We start from the raw sequence: 15236 nt of genomic DNA on the forward strand, positions 1-15236 counted from the left end.
ATAAATAAAAGCTTTTGTTTTTAGAATTTAATGTATTTTAAAAGAAACTTTCAGATTAAAATACTTTTTTAGGAAGTGAAAAAAATGATTTGGATCACATTTTGTCAATATGTGAACACAAAAAGTTAGCTTTTCTTGAAGCCAAATGTAATTTTTCTATAAAATACATCCAAATAAATATGTCTGTTCTCCTTAATTCCATATTTACCTTTGGTTAGTGTTCAAGCATTTCCTTTTGATATAAAAAGCTGGCACACATGGCTATTACCACTAATTAATTTTAAGAAAGGCAAAAATAGAAAAGTACAATCACGAACCTCATATGGTTGAGTCAAAAACTGGAATAAAAAATTTTTCTGAAATGATGAACAAAAACATTTAAAAGGACACTGGAAGAAAAAGTACATGTTCTGATATAAAGGCTCTAGAGTAAAACATCATTTTGGAAGTAGTAAACATTTACTAGTAGTCAATGATGCAGAAATAAAAGATTGTCCTATACAAAAGTCAAGACTTACATTGAACCTGTTCTACTCCAGTCAGCAATTTCTTCCTGAAGACTTCTATTTGGTTGTAACAATTTTTAGCTTTTCTTGCTGTATACCTCAGCAGGAGAAACCAATTTCCAAAAGGTGTTCCCTAATTATATTAAATGTGCATGCTGAGCCATGCCAATATTCTACTCCAAAAAGTAAAAATGTAAGATAAGTCACATATGGAGGAGATGCCTGTCAACAGTAACGCATCAATAATGCAATTTATATGTGAATCAGGCTATTGTCAAAGTTTTTTTAAAAAAATCTTTTCCTCCAGGGATCAAACCCACGCCCCCTGCATTTGAAGCACAGAGTCTTGACCACTGGACTGCTAGGAAAGTCCTATGTCTGCTTCTTTCACTCTGTATTATATATCTGAGGTTCATCCATATTGCCATATGCAGTTGTAGATTGTTCACTGCTGTATAGTGTTCTTTTATGTGAATATACCATTAAAAGTTCCATTATCCATTGGAAAAAAATATTTTCCTCACTTCATATGACTATTTACTAATAAGACTTCATGGTAAAAATGAACCAACAAATAAAAACTATCCTTGAGGTTGCAGTATAGGAAAGAGACATTTATACTGCATCAGTTTAGAATGCTTTGGATTGCAGGTAACAGAGAATTCAGTTCACAACAGCATAAACAAATATGGATTCACTTCTCTCACAAGACAAAAAATCTTGAACTGGTGATTGCTAAGGTTGGTGTTTACCCATCAATGGTGCTATCCATATCTTCAATATTTTTGCTTCACCATCCTGAGTGTATTTACTTTTAATATTCGTGTTTGTTGCCTAATGCTTTCAAGATGGTCACTGCAGCTCCAAGCATCACATCTAAGGTCAAAGCAAGAAAAAAGTTAACCCCAGCGCTGTCTGACCCTTTTATCAGAAAAAGGGAAAGCCTTCAATGAAGTCCCCTAGCAGGTTTATGGGCTAGAATTGTATTACATGACTACTGTAGCAGTAAAGAAGACTGGAAAATCAAATATTTAACTTTGCTAATTTTTATGGCAGAGGTAAGAAATGGATATGGATTGGCCAGCCAACAGTGTCTGCCAGTCCTCAACTCAATATGCACACACATACTTCTTACACATGTGTTAAACACAACATACTCATCCTCTCTTCAACATACTCATCCCCCACTATCTCATCCAATTACTGCATGACGCAGGATCTTTGGTTGATTTTCTGTCTGCTCTATCAAGTCCAAATATCACAACTCTTATCTGACCATTTGTATGGCTAAAAGGGAAGCTGTCTCTTAACCACTCCCCTCACATATATACAACGATGAAAAAGAAAGAACAGAGTGACCCCCAAAAAATTCCATTAAGAAAGGGAGATAAGAGGAAGTACACAGTAGTCAACAATCCACAATCTATATCATATCTTCCTAGACAGAAATCACAGATTCCTGGGCAGGCAATAAAGTAAATCCCTTGGCCAGTCAATCTGACAGCGCCTACTTTAAGTCTCAGGAGGATCTGCTTTGTCATTGTTCTCTGTAGCCATTTCTAAGGCAGGTTTTGAAGCAGATGTCTTTCCCAGGGGATCCACAGCTTTTGTAGCCTACTTCACACTGGTCTGACTCAGGGAGGAAAGGATGAGGATTGCTTGGAAGGTAGAGACAATCACAAGGAATCGCCAGCTTTGTACTGCAGGTTCCCTCAAAAACATATCAAGCTTCTGGTCTGTCTGCTTCAGATCAATTCCTTGTGTGAGCAACCACACCCAAAAAACATTTCCAGAAATAATCTTTAAGCCTGGAGATTCTAATCTCTTAGACGCTGACCTCTGAGCTCTCATAACAGACAAGGCAATTCCAACAATAGTCTTAGGTAAGAAGGTCCTACCCTTAATCCCTACAAAATTCCAAATTACAGGGCTCTTTTGTCAATTTTGAGTACAAGCTAAAGGCAGAATACCTCTGGAGCAAAGCTATATTCTTCTGCCCTCTCTGCTTTCATGCTTGCTGAGGAGCACTAATTTGAGTTCACTCCCTTCTGTAGGATCCTACTGAAAAGCCACAAGAAGTCACCAATATAGCACAATATTCCAAATTCTTCCTTTCATTTCTCCTAACACTACAGTCTCAGTTTGCATAGTCAGCCTTCCACAGAACAGCAGGTACAGATTAATCAAATGCTTTGCTACTGTATAACAAGGGTTACAACTTTCCTTATTTTTCTCCATAATGTCTGGAGGTAGGCAGTCCAAGATTGGAAGAGCTGTTCAACAATGTCCAGACTCTTTCAATCCTTCTCCTTCATGGTCCTCAGCTTGTCAGAATCATCTTTTCTCTCTCATACTTGTCATCTCATAGTTGCAAAGATGGCTGCTATATCTCCAGGCTTCATGTCTGCATTTAAGGCACAAAGAAGGGGAAAAGAGGAGAGTACCAGCCACCACTGTTCTCTTTATCAGGAAAGCAAAAGCCATCCCTGAACTTGGGAGCCTTCCCTTCATGATCACTGGCAAAGGAGAATGGGATTGTCATGACTGGCTTCAACTAGTCAGGATTTTTTGCTTGAAGCTGGGAACATTGTTGTCCCTAACAAAATGAAGGTAAGCAATAGGGAATGGGTATAAGGAAGGTCACTAAGAATATCTCCACGCATAGACATTTACAGTTTTAAGAGAATGTTTGAAAAATGAAAAGCAATCTCTATTTGGTGAAATTTCAAGCAATATAAGAGAAGCGGGGGAAGCTCCTCAGGCAGTGCTATAGAAATACACTTTAGGTAAAGAGATCTCTACTCAGGCATACCCATCCTACTTAGGAGTCTATCCCTTAAATTAACACCCTTTAGTAACTCTGCTTTTCACAGACTCTTCCCTTCCTTCAATTCTGAACCCACAGATTCTCTAAAATACCTATGTTTATTCAACAGCTGTTTCTACGGCAGCAGAGCCCCTGGTGGAAGGGCACAGGGGTGGAGGCTATTTATAATTTAAGAACTGACAGTACATGCCAATAGCAGCTATTATTGATGAAATCCTTGAGAAATGTATAAAACAGATAAATACTGTGAAAAGCCAAAACCAGAAATATTCATGGTGCCTGCTGTTCACCAAGAAACCTCTTATAATTTGGTTTCCCATCTATATCCACCACCTGGAAGAAAATACACTGATCCTACTGGTACAACCGGTTTTTGTAACAATTTTATCTCATTGTATTGGGTTGGCCAAAAAGGTCGTTTGGGTTTTTCCATGTTACCGAAAAACCCGAACGAACTTTTTGGCCAACCCAATATTTAAATTAATTTGCTTTCTGGCTTTACATATTAGGCTGATGAGGTCGTTAGACTAATTTAATCCTCTTTGGGACACTTACTGACCAGATCAGGTTTCTAAGACCACAAGACTGAGAGTTAGACCCTAGTAAACTCACTAAGGTTATACCACCCAATGTGGTCTTTTGAATAAAAGCAGCTGGCCTGCCCCAAGCAATAGCCCTTTACATCACTGAGTGTATTGGCATGAACTTCTTTAAAACATTTAATCAATTTTCATTCCATGTAGCTGCTCACAAGAGCCACTTTCTTTGATGTAAATTGTGCTACCTATAAACATACTCGAGTCACCAACCATTCAAAGTAAAATAGTTTCCAAGCAACCCTCAAATCACCATTTTTATGTATAAAAAGATAAGTAGTGTAGGGGTTATGGGCATGGGCTCTGGAGCCAGAAGGCTAGAGTGCAAATCCTAGTTCCACATTAGAACATTCTACCATAGAATCGGGCACAAATCTTTGTGCCAATTTTCCTCATCCATATGTGAGGCTTGAGGTAGTGAGGGACAGAATAATAGTGCCTACTTCAAAGAGTTGTCTGAAAATAAAATGAATTTATATATATAAGGTGCCTGGAACACAAGAAGCACTCAACAGGTGTTAGCTATCATTATTCTTCACTGGAAAATCTAATAGTATATGGTTGCATTTAATGCAAATGTAAAATGATTTGATAATAAAGATTCACTTTATATGCAAAATATGAAATAACACAAAATCCCCCCCAGTTAATAATTCATCAAGAATCACAGTTTCGGGCTCCCCTGGTGGCTCAGTGATTGAGAGTCCGCCTGCCGATGCAGGGGGACACGGGTTCATGCCCTGGTCTGGGGAGATCCCACATGCCGTGGAGCGGCTGGGCCCGTGAGCCATGGCCGCTGAGCCTGCGTGTCCAGAGCCTGTGCTCCGCAACGGGAGAGGCCACAGCAGTGAGAGGCCCGCGTACCGCAAAAAAAAAAAAAAAAAAAAAAGAATCACTCTTTCAAAGCTGCTTGGTAATTGACTTATAAACTCTTTTAAGCTACTGCCCACATGGCAATAGCAAACTTCCCATTCTTTGCTGCCAGGAATAGTCTTGAATTACGCATGTCTCCTACAAAAGGCTACAGCTCTATACAGAGATGTGAAGGAGATAATAATCATAGCACTTCCCAACCCCACTGACCTCTCAGTGTTGATCCTGGTCTTCCTGGAGGTTTCCTATGTCCTTGGAGCCTAGAAACTCTACAACCAATGTCCAAACAGAATTAAGTCTCTGAACACTGCCCCAGAAAACTTTTCTTGAAATAAGGGGTCACTCAGCCTGGTTGTTTTTCACATGTGTGTACCCTTCTCAGACCTGGAGTAATTACCATCCATTCCCATTTTCCTTACTGTACATAGTTTTTTTTAAAACATCTTTATTGGAGTATAACTGCTTTACAATGGTGTGTTAGTTCCTGCTGTTTAACAAAGTGAATCAGCTATACATATACATATATCCCCATATCCCCTCCCTCTTGTGTCTCCCTCCCACCCTCCCTAACTGGTCAAGTTTAATACTTCCTTGCTCACAAAGAAATATTATCCTAAATGGCCCTGATTTTCCTTTAACCTATGTCTACTCTTCTCTCCTACTCAAATACTTCTTTCCCTTCTGTTTTATTTACTCGTCTCCATCAGCACAAGTCTTTTTTCCCTTTTGCATGTGACTGGCACATCTTCACTCTCAAACTCCCCCAACCACGCTCATTCCACACCCAATTCTTCAACTTCTGTCATTCTTTACCCTCTGCCCTATCCCCCATCTACTAGACAGTCCATTTATTTGAGGAAAAACTCTTTTATCCAAATTTATTTTTCACTTTTCTGCAGTTTACTCTTTTTAAAAAATATTTTATTTATTTAGTTATTTGGTTGTACCAGGTCTTAGTTGCTGCACATGGCTTCCTTAGTTGCAGCTCAAGGACTCCTTAGTTGCAGCTCACCAGCTCCTTAGTTGTGGCAGGCATACTCCTCAGTTGTGACTCGAACTCTTAGTTGTGGCGTGCATGTGGGATCTAGTTCCCTGACCAGGGATTGAACCCGGGCCCCCTGCATTGGGTATGTGGAGTCTTAACCACTGCACCACCAGGGAGGTCCCTCTGCAGTTTACTCTTAATAAAAATCTGGTTCCTCCTTAGATCACAAGGCACCTTTTCCAATATAACTTATTTAGTCCTTATTTTCTGCTTTCTCTGAATCGATGGGAAGAAGTGAGGAACAGCCTCTTCCTTGCTCCCAAATGCCATCTTCAGATCAGCACACTGTGGCCCACTCTCCACTGTTTGAAATCTCTACCTTATCTCACATTTCAGAGAGCCATTCTCAACAATCCTATCTGAACACACTCATCTTTAAATGTATCCTCCCATCCTTCTCTCTAGTCTTGATAGAGGTGATTCAATTTCTGTTGACAGTAACATATGTATTTGAAGAGCATTATACGAACCAGAAAAATTAAACGTGTTAATGGTGATCACATGGTCAACAATGGAACAAACTGAATAAAACACATGACTACTTCTGTGCTCATAAAAGAACTTTATAATTTTCTATAATACTCCTAAAGTCAAGTTCTACTAGTTCATATATTCTATCATTAGAAATATATCATGTTAGCTACTGCCTTAGACATAAATCACCATATGTTTGTCAAAATAAACCGTAGCAACAGAAAATTAGAAGGCCTTATGATGGATATATAAGCTATTCTTGGCAGATGATCAGTGTACTTAGAAGACCTTCCAAAAAGAGGATTCTACAACTTCCCAAGGTAAATCATTCTAATCTTACACATCCTGAATTTCAAAAGCTTTGACTCTTCTTATCTAAATTTCTCCTGCTGTTTTTCCTCTATAGAGATGGAAAAAGGACAGGCACCATCCTCAGTAAGTCAGCATCTCAACTACTTGAAAAGCAATATCATCCCTTAGCCTTCACTCTTCTAAACTCAACAACTTGAACTGTTTTCCAGACTCTTGTTCTCCAAGGCTTTCTTAACCTTCTTTAATTCTATTCATATTATTTTTAAATTACAAAGACCAGACCAGCTTACAAGTTTGTTGTTTTTAATATGTTTTTATGAATAGTTAACACATACTTGAACATGGCTCTATACACACACACCTTTCCAACTTTAGAATGGAGACCCAAGCTTCTGTAATTTAAAAGTTAAAGAACTTTCCATAATGTGGAGTCTACCACTATTTTCTCTTAGTTGAATTAAAACAATGATCTATGGCTATAGTTGACAAATTATGGCTCCACAAATGGCCCCAAAACATTACAAAGTATAAATTAACAAATAATTACTTACCTGACCTGTCCTTGGGCGAAAGTTTTTCTCCTAGATTGCAGAGTAGAGATGAAACTGGCTCTCACTTTATAGTTCACCTCTTTTTCTTCTGCTTTGATAGAAATTGTGGCCACCATAAAGAAAAATAAAAACAGAAAATATTTTATATAACAATTTTAGCAACACATGGAAGAGAAGAGTAGAATCTGTTTACAAATTTTATGGGCTTTTTCTTTTACTTAGTAATACTCTCAAAGAACTTCGTAATAAGTAACAGAAACTTTAATATTTTTAATTTCTCCTGCTTCCCCTTTTTTAAGCCTCAGGAAAACTATTTATTGTTAATACTTCTAAATACTAGGCTAGGAGCTGGATTAAGAGGGAAATAGAATTTTATTAGAAGATTATTGTGTGGGAGGAGAAAAACCCTTTCAAACAGAGACTTTTGGGGGATGGCAAGGAATTTTATTTCTTTTTCTATGAAAGTTACTTTTTGTGTTATGTCTCCACCAAGAAAAAATTTTACATACAATATTATGGATAGAGAGTTAATAAGGATTGTCATTTCAATAAAGTGGTAACCTTCATGAGAAAGAAAGGGAAAAGTGGTATAAAATATGATCTATCTTCCACTTTAAAAGTACCTTTTCCCAAAGAGCTTTACTTTATACGGCATGAAGAAGGTGGTCAAGGCTCAGAACACCTTAAGTATATAAAAGTGGCATATATGAATAATATAAATTTTTATATCAAGCCAATTATCAGAATGCATAATCAATCCCTCAGAAGTTTATGGTCTTTCTAGACCCATATGCTGAAAACTATAAAACATTGATAAAGAAAGCTGAGGATGATTCAAAGAAATGGAAAGATAGCCTGTGCTCTTCGACTGAAAGAATTAATATTGTTAAAATGGCCATACTTCCCAAAGCAATCTACAGATTTAATGTCTATCAAAATATCCATGACATTTTTCACAGAACTAGAACAAATAATCCTAAAACTTATATGGAACCACAAAAGATTCAGAACTGCCAAAGCAATCCTGAAGAAAAAAAGAACAAAAGCTGGAGGTATAACCCTCCCAAACTTCAGACTATACTACAAGACTACAGCTATCAAAACAGCATGGTATTGGCACAAAAACAAACACAAAGATCAGTGGAACAGAACAGAGAGTCCAGAAATAATCCCACTCACCTATGTTCAATTAATCTACAACAACAGAGGCAAGAATATACAATGGAGAAAAGACAGCCTCTTCAACAAATGGTGCTGGGAAAACTTGATAGCTACATGTAAAACAATGAAATGAGAACATTCTCTCACACCATATACAAAAGTAAAGTCAAAATGGTTTACAGACCTAAATGTAAGATATGACACCATAAAATTCCTAGAAGGGAACATAAGTGAAACATTCTTTGATATAAATCATAGATCAGTCTCCCAAGGCAAAAGAAATGAAAGCAAAAATAAACAAATGGGACCTAATCAAACTTAAAAGATTTCGCACAGCAAAGGAAACCATCAACAAAATGAAAAGATAACCTATGGAATGGGAGAAAATATTTGCAAATGATACAACCCACAAGGGGTTAATATTCAAAATATACAAACAGCTCACACAACTCAATATCAAAAAAAAAAACAACTCAATCAAAAAATGGGCAGAAGACCTAAACAGACAGTTTTCCAAAGAAGACATACAGATGGCCAATAGCCACATGCAAAGATGCTCAACATCGCTAATTATTAGAGAAATGCAAATCAAACCCACAATGAGGTATCACCTCACATTAGTAGAATGGCTATCATCAATAAGTCTACAAATAATAAATGCTACAGAGGGTGTGGAGAAAAGGAAACACTCATACACCATTGGTGGGAATATAAATTGGTGCAACCACTATGGAAAACAGTATGGAGGTTCCTTAAAAAAACTAAAAACAGATCTACCAAATGATCTGGCAATTCCACTCCTGGGTATATATCCAGGAAAAAAACCGAAAACTCTAATTCGAAAAGATACATGCACCTCAGTGTTCACAGTAGCACTATTTATAATAGCCAAGCCATGGAAGCAACCTAAATGTCCATCAACAGATGAATGGATAAATAAATTGTGGAATATATATACATATGTGTGTATATGTATATATACAATGCCATTAGAAAGAATGGAATATTGCCATTTGCAGCAACATGGATGGACCTAGAGAATATTATGCTTCGTGAAATAAGTCAGAGAAAGACAAATACTACCTATCACTTATATGTGGAATCTAAAACTAATACACATGAATCTGTATACAAAACAGAAACAGACTCAGACATAGAAAACAAACTTATGGTTACCAAAGGGGAGAGGGTGAGGGATAAATTATAATGGATACAATAAGAATTTATTATACAGCACAGGGAATTATACCCAATATCTTATAATAATCCATAATGAAATATAATTTGCAAAAAACCAAAATCACTGTGCTGTACACACGAAACTAAGACAATATTGTAAGGCAATTATATTTCAATTAAAAAAAAGAAGTTTATGGTCTTTCTGTAGTCACAGGAATAATGAACATGAAAAGTTTAATAGTAGCATAGGACTTCCCTGGTGGCACAGTGGTTAAGAATCCGCCTGCCAATGCAGGGGACACAGGTTCAAGCTCTGGTCCAGGAAGACCCACATGCTGTGGAGCAACTAAGCCCGTGCGCCACAACTACTGAGCCTGTGCTCTAGAGCCCGTGACAACTACTGAGCCCGCGTGCCACAACTGCTGAAGCCCTCACGCCTAGAGCCTGTGCTCCACAACAAGAGAAGCCACTGCAATGAGAAGCCCACTCACTGCAATGAAGAGTAGCCCCCGCTCACTGCAACTAGAGAAAGCCCACCCACAGCAACGAAGACCCACAACACAGCCAAAAATAAATAAATAAAATTTTTTTCAAAAAAATTAGTATAATTTTGTAACTACAAAATATCAAAATTTATCTACCTTCAAATTTAATCATGCTAGTTTTTTTTCCCCCTCTGGTTCATTTTTAGTCTGTTAGATAAGTGAAAAATCAAATTTTCTTCTTTACATAAAAATAATCATAGAAACAGAAAAATTTAGAGCTAGAAAGAAATTTAGAGAATTTCTAGATGTACCAAGTTCAACCCTCTCCAAATCAGAGACATTCATTTAATTGCCTTTTTCAAAGTTAAAGAATGAATTGGAGGTGAAACCCTGGAATCCAGAATGCTTTTCCCACTTAATTCCTCAAGCTTACTGAGCCACAACTTTGTGTGTGTATGTGAGGCAGTAGGGTTGAACTTGAGGTCTCTGAATCAGACTGTCCAGGTTTGAATCTTAGTTCCTCCACTTATTATCTGGGTGTTCTTGAGCAAATTACTTAATCCTACGGTGCCTCAGTTTTCTCATCTGTAAAATGAGATAACAACTATACCTTCCCAACAGGACTTATGAAAAAGTTAATGCAAATAAAGCTCACAGAATGATGTCTGACACATTGTAGGCATTTAACAAATGTCAGTAATCATTAGGAGTCTATCAATAAACACATGGACATGTACTTGCTAGGTTTTAAAATAGCCTAATTAGACTAGAATTGGAATACTAGATCATTTTTATGTTTTAAAATACATATACAATCACTGATATTTCATTTTGCCATATAAACAGTGTCCCCCAAACGGTTTCCTCATGCAAAATTCCAGATATTAAACACATAATAAAGCTCACTTAATTTGAATACCATTTATTTTGTGATCACTTGAGCCCAGTGGTATACTCAGAATATGACACCCAAAAGGATCATTTTTTTTTCTAACACACCCTCCTCTACATGACAAAATTATTTTTAGTAATGACCGTGAAATGAAACAAATAATAATAGCCAGGAAAGAAACAGACAGTGAAAATTCTTTTACTCAACTCCACTTATATGCAAATATAAAATAAATATTATAGTACAAAAAAGGAAAAATGCAACGGAATTCATGTTTCTGAGAAAAGGAATAACTTAAACCTACATATTGTTTTGTGGAAGTACTAAGTAATAACATTGCACCTCCTATTGATTCCTTCTTCAGTTTTGAAGTAAACATTAATAATTTAAAAAGAACAAATTTCAAAGTAAAAGATTTTTTTAATTCAATTATTCCGAAGAATAATTTCACATATTAACTAAACTTGTACTTACAAGCCAAAAATATTAGACTTTGTTTCCCTCAAATGTTACATGCAAAATGAAAACCCTAAGTGGTCATACAGAATGACAACACTGAAGTCATCAAGTCTGTTTCTTCATCCTTATAGTCGCTATGCAATCACTGCTTAAGAATCTACTATATAAATGCAAAGATATGGACCAAAGGGGCTGCACACATGAACTGCACCTGAAGCCTTGAATTACCCTGTTCTTATGAATTTATTTGGAAAAATATCTGTAGAGCTGAGTCTATGTTTATTGAAGGCCAACTGTATAACTGGGAGTTCTCTGATTTAACTTCTATGTAGAATATGATATTTATTAAAGGATCAATAATTAAAATGTGCTAATTTGAAGCTTACATATACATTACTAAAACTTAACAGTAACTACAGTAATTGTTTAGAACCTAGACTCATAAGAAATTTTTCAGGGAGAAATATTTTATCATTGACACTGTTTAGAATTTCTGGTACATAGAAATTGCTGGTAATAAAAATTGGACAGACTTTTAGTGGGTTTATTATAGTTTAATTCCCTACAGACAATGAGAATTTTTGTTGCCTACACCCCAAGTGATGCTCTCATTGCCCCCACTCCTGGCATGCCACCGCTCAAGGTGAAATCTGCCACTGAGGTACTATCCTTGAAGATGGGCTCGCTACATTAAGCGTATTTAAGCTACTTATGAGAAAACGTTTTTAAAAAGAATGTTAATTGAGGACCTATTCAGTGCATGGTACTGTGCTTTGTTTTATCCACATAGAATGTAAGCACATGAATTTTGCTAGTTACAAGTCAATCACATTTATTCATTAAAGCCCTCTCAGCAGAATTTTTAAAGCTATTTTGTTAGCAGTTATTATGTATACTTAAATTTTTAAATAATTATCAGAGTCACATATATTCCATTTTTCAAGTTTTTCATTAACTTAAATTGGCTTTCTCCCTGTGTGTTCCAAATAAGTGAGGGTGCATCAGAAATCAACATTCAGAAGAGGTTTTAAAATATTAACATTTACATAAACATTAACAACTTAAAATCTCTTGATATTTTAAAATTTCACAACTCATGTGGCATCAGATTCAAATGTCCTACTTTTTCAAGCAGCTACCTCAAGAGAACAAATTTTAACTCTCATAGCAATCTTTTTCATTCATAGGATCAACATAATCTCCAGTCTGCCTTCTCATAATCTTGCAGCTGCATACATGCACAAATTTTCTGGTTATGTGATTCTGGTACTCCTGAAAAGACAGTCTTTTTAACTGAAAGAAAATCTGACTTACCTCAAAAGGTACTTTGGTATGGGATAGCGTGCCAATTACAGCCACATTAGAAGCAGATATATCTGGCAAGAAAGTGACACACAAGCCTTAAAACTACAGTTAATTTCTTCTACTCCTGCTGTATAGGTCCTATTTTCTTTTATGCTGTGGGGCTCCTTCACCCACAAAATCCCTCTCACTAGTCACCTACAGTCTACTAAAGCCACACCTGTTCCCTTTATAGCTCTAGGATTCCCCAACCTCTCCCATTGATAAGAATCACCTGGGACAGTTAAAAATAAAAATAACAGGCCACACTCCTGTAAATTAGATTTTAATGGGTTTGAGGTGAGGCTCCGATATCTGATTTTAATCAAGTATCCTCAAGAGATTCTTACAGACACATTTAAGAATAAACTAAAGAGGCCTGCCAGAGATCTTCACAGTTCCTCCAAATTGATCAGTCTCAAGGGCTAATCCTCCTTTGGGTATTAGGACTTAGGGTATTTGAAAATAGAGCAGGAGAAGTTTGGAGAAAGCAGAATACCATCTTGTCTACAACTCTGATTTAGGTTTCCAACATCCTAAAGAATTAAAGAAGCGGAAGATTTTAGTTTGGATAGGTGATGTGAAGTACGACACCACCAGGGAGCAGCATAGAGCTGATAAATTACACATGTTTGGGGATTTTTTGACTTCACACTACCACATAAAATGGTGTACCTACATTTTCCATGAACTCAGATTACAAAGAAACAAAAACAAACAAAAACTCCAAAGCAGCACACTTAAAAGACACAGATAAAATATGTTAGCTTGTAATTTCCAGTTTTCTCTCTCTAGAGGGTCTTCATTGACAGCTGTTGTAGGAAAAAATTTCCCTTGAAGTAGCCTTGCACCTGAATCCAAAACTGGTATTAGACTACAAAGATTCCAGGTAAACCAAAGTGGTGTTCCAATTTTTCTGTCTGCAAGTTTCAAAATACTTGTCCTACTCTTTTAACTAGCATTGTAACTGGATGCTTTTCAATGGTTTTAATCAAGTCTTTAGAGTTCTACTAAGTGTGAGGGTGGGGGGGAATGGGGTGGAAAACAACTTTAACAAGCTATGCCGAGGTTTTGTTTTTTTTTTTTAACACTTTTTAAAAGTGTAGTTGAAATTTTGCCACCACCTGTCAGAAAACTATACCCACCCACCCAGCAATCCCATCCATCCTCCCAAGTTTTCTTGACTCATCCCCACTTTCTCTTTTCCAGTCCACATTAAATGTAGAAAAAAATCCTCTGGCAACCCAGGTAGCTTCTACAAATATCACCTCCAAGGGCTTTGTGTTCCTCTGAAATTCCATTACAGCTGGGTTAAGAAACATTGAAAGATGAAGGAGGACTTGAAGAAGGAATTTTACTTACTTCCCAACTTGCCAAAATTCGATACTCATTCCCTACCTAGAAATTCCTGTGTCTAAGAAAAGTATGATCCAAGCCCCTGTGGCAATTCTGTGACCTGGGTTTTGATTTCTTCTAGCTAGAAAAGCTGAGGTGGGAGGAGGAAGAGGTAAGAATGACTAAGACATTCCTGGGAGACCAAATAGGCCTAACCAAAAAACAAACAAACAAAACAAAAAACCCACTCTAGAAGAGGTGTGAGAACCGGAAATCAAGGCTGTCTGCAGAGCTAGAGCCCATCCTGGAACTTAGCGTTCTAGAAAAGAGGGTTTCCAATCTTTTCAAGTATTTTAGCAAAAATGTCAGGACCCTACTGGAATATGGCTAGTTTAGCCTGAATTGAGACGAGTAACAAAACCTATTCCGAATCCAGAAGCTGCTTAAGTGATTGTATTCCACTGCTCACAGCAGCACCTACAGACATTAGAAAGAGTTGTATGGGAGGACTTTAACCTACAGAGAGTATTATGGGTGCATCCACAGCCCTCACGTACTCCACTTGCTCCACCCGCTAAAACCAAGAGCCACGGTCCTAAAGCAAGCATTCATTCTCCACGGGGTTGTTGTTATCTCCAAGGGGCGAAATCTTACTCTTTTCATGTATAAAGCACAGATACACGTATGGTACATAAACAGCTATTCAGGATATGAATGGTATTATAATTTCATGGCGGGTGGGGAGGAAGGGACTGGTGAACAAAACGTTTAAAAAGGCTTTTCTTAAGAGGACGATAATGGAAAGAAAAAAAATAGGCTGAGTAACACTGTCCTATAAGTGTCCTGAGCTAAAACCATCAAATGAAGGTCCTGACAGGTAATTTTCTCCCAGACAGCAGCCTAAGGGTCAAGGGTCTCTGATTCTGGTTCGATCTCGGCCACAAAGAGGTGTTTTCCTCTCCGTGCCTCAAACCTCAGAGGGCAGTGAATGCCCGCCGTTTGCTCCCTCACGGGGTGCCGTGTGTGGATGTGCCCAACAACTAGCAAAGAGTTTTGGAAACCGCAAAGCGCTGCACCAAGGCCAGAGGAGGTTTCTATTCTCGGCTGCACGAAATTCCCCGGGTGGGGCCCCCTCGGCCTCCGCACTTGTTGCTTCCCGGCCCCGCCGGCCTCCACCTCAGACCTTCTCTCCGCGAACCC

The 15236-nt window shown here is 37.5% G+C and overlaps 1 protein-coding gene across 4 annotated transcripts in view; it reads right to left on the bottom strand.

Annotated features, from left to right (window-relative positions):
* Positions 1-12759, bottom strand: part of NRG4 (neuregulin 4) — a 123901-nt gene extending 111142 nt beyond the window's left edge. For 3 of the 4 annotated variants that reach the window (XR_003006383.1, XM_024768972.1, XM_024768974.1), the window contains exons 1-2: positions 12675-12737; positions 7185-7275 (exon numbers count right to left, since the gene is read on the bottom strand). The gene's annotated coding sequence lies outside the window, so the exon portion shown is untranslated. Of the gene's footprint in view, positions 1-7184; positions 7276-12674 lie in introns of all 4 variants that reach the window. The other variant, XM_024768973.1, reaches the window with a different exon arrangement.
* Positions 12760-15236: the final 2477 nt, after the last annotated feature.

The sequence above is a fragment of the Neophocaena asiaeorientalis genome, unplaced genomic scaffold (genome assembly GCF_003031525.2).
Source record: "Neophocaena asiaeorientalis asiaeorientalis breed wild unplaced genomic scaffold, Neophocaena_asiaeorientalis_V1.1 scaffold879, whole genome shotgun sequence".
Classification (NCBI taxonomy): Eukaryota; Metazoa; Chordata; class Mammalia; order Artiodactyla; family Phocoenidae; genus Neophocaena; species Neophocaena asiaeorientalis.